The sequence below is a fragment of the Palaemon carinicauda genome, chromosome 9 (genome assembly GCF_036898095.1).
Source record: "Palaemon carinicauda isolate YSFRI2023 chromosome 9, ASM3689809v2, whole genome shotgun sequence".
In the NCBI taxonomy this organism is placed as follows: domain Eukaryota; kingdom Metazoa; phylum Arthropoda; class Malacostraca; order Decapoda; family Palaemonidae; genus Palaemon; species Palaemon carinicauda.
Window position 1 is genome coordinate 120016729 of NC_090733.1, and position 2500 is coordinate 120019228.

At 27.1% G+C, this 2500-nt stretch overlaps 1 protein-coding gene across 2 annotated transcripts in view; it reads left to right on the top strand.

Moving 5' to 3' along the window:
* The window catches only part of LOC137647110 (probable ATP-dependent DNA helicase HFM1), a 335745-nt gene that overhangs the window by 283213 nt on the left and 50032 nt on the right, over positions 1–2500 (top strand). The window lies entirely within an intron of this gene.

Here is a 2500-nt window from a genome sequence, read left to right on the forward strand (position 1 = left end):
TATGATAACAATGTCAATATCAGCATTGCGTGTGACAGTAAATTAGGCCTTGCTTGTTACCTCAAGCGATTGATATTGTTATTCCACAGATTTCTTTAAAGAATATTGACTCGGCAGGATGGGTAGATGGGTAAATAACAGAAAAAAATGAAAATGTAATTTGAATTTTTTTGGGGCGACAAAAATACTTAGAACTGGTCTGGAATCGTAAAAATGTATACTGCACATGGTGTGTGCATAGGTATGATATTCGATTTTAAAAGGTATTAATCGTAGCAGTTAGAAACTATGACATTAGAAAATTATTTAGTATATTCACTAAAACAGAATTAACACCTTGGCCACTTATCATCGTAGGTCGTCGGATTTTTTATTAAAAAAAACTAATAATTAGAAACAGGGAAATATAAAATTATTATTTACAAATCACTCTTCACTGATTGGTTTGATATCCGAAAGTGATATAATTGGGTGAAGCAAGTATGCTAAAAGACTCACTATATATATATTGAAAATTCAGAATTTAACTTAGAAGTAAACACATGAATTAATTGCAGTCTTTAATAAATACACACACACACACACACACACACATATATATATATATATATATATATATATATATATATATATATATATATATATATGCATATATATGTGTATGTGTGTGTGAGTGTGAGAGTAAGTGACGATTCAACAAAATAATAATTATCTCGGTTTAATAGGCAATACAGTGTACTGTAGTTACGGACTCTGCCACCTTACGTACATCGTCCGGTATCTAAGAATACCCATCTTCGTGTAGTAGTGCCAATTTTTTTTTATTTAGTGTGTGTGTGTATATATATATATATATATATATATATATATATATATATATATATATGTGTGTGTGTACTGTATACACATATATATATGTGTATTATTATATAAATATATATATATATATATATATATATATATATATATATGTTTGTATACATGTATCTACCAGTATATACTGTATATTTATAAATAGAAACATATACATGTATACATATTCTATTCTTATATACAAAAACACGCGCGCGCGCGCACACACATATACATATATATATATATATATATGTGTGTGTGTGTGTGTGTGTATGTGTGTATGTATGTGTATGCATGGATGTAAGAATAGAATATGTATATATGTATATGTTTCTATTTATAAATTATATATTGGTAGATACATATGTATTTATATAATAATAATAATAATAATAATAATAATGATATGTATATATGTTATTATTATTATTTTTATTATTATTATTATTGTTATTGTTATTATTTTGTTAATCACAGTCTTCGTAGACTGCAACCTTAATCGTAGAAGGAAAATGCTATAAGCCTAAACTCCCCCCCCCCCCCAAAAAAAAAAGCAGCATAGTAGGTAGAAGAAATTGAGAAGTAAAGAATGAAGTAAAAAGATGAATAAAATGATAGGATGTGTTAGGATAAGATTTTGAACCTAAGTTTAAACTAAATTTCACTGGATTACGAAGCGCAGAATAAAACTTAATTGAATACTGTATAGTATTCATTTATGGATTCTTTTGTATATGATTGGTAAGTATGGTTTAAATTAGAAAAAATCTTATACAGCTTGCAAAACAGCGTGTTTAATATATTCAAAGTTCTAATTCCATATCAAAGTTAAACTGAAATAACGCAACTTCTTATATTAATTTATTTTACCCAATGCGTTATATATATATATTTATATATATACTATGTATATATATTTATATATATATACTATATATATATATATATATATATATATATATAAATAATGCATTGGGTAAAAGAAATTAATATAAGAAGTTGCGTTATCTCCTTTTAACTTTGATATGGAATTAAAACTGAATATAGTAAACACGCTGATTTGCATGCTGTACATATGTATATACAGGTGTATATATATATATATATATATATATATATATATATATATATATATACGCGTATACATATTTAATTTTCATTTTTGCCTTCTTATACATATATAATGACATCTCACCTCGGTGCACCGAAATTTTCTAGGTTTTAGATTACCCTAATCCCAACTTTCTATTGTGATTTATTTATTGGCTCCCATTAACAACATTCCTGAAACTTATAGTTCCAGTTTTAGCTAGTTATGTGTGGGATTCAACTCCTTTTTCTTCGGGGCACTCGATGTCGCTAGAGGAATTTATCTTGTTAAGAATGCGTATATAGCGTATATATTTTGTTTTGTGTGTCAAGGTTGGTGGGTTTTGTTTCAACGCCCATATTTTCTATGACCTTTTCCCTAGGCCTCACTTTGTTATTGCTGTTATTAGTGTTTATGATTATTCATAGTATACTCCCACTGATAGAAGAATTAAGAACTTTAGTCTTCTAGGAAAGGTGATCACTCGTAAAAGATCAAATGAAGAATTGCTAGATTCTAAGAAGATTTGATCAATTTTCAATTTTGGTGTGTAAT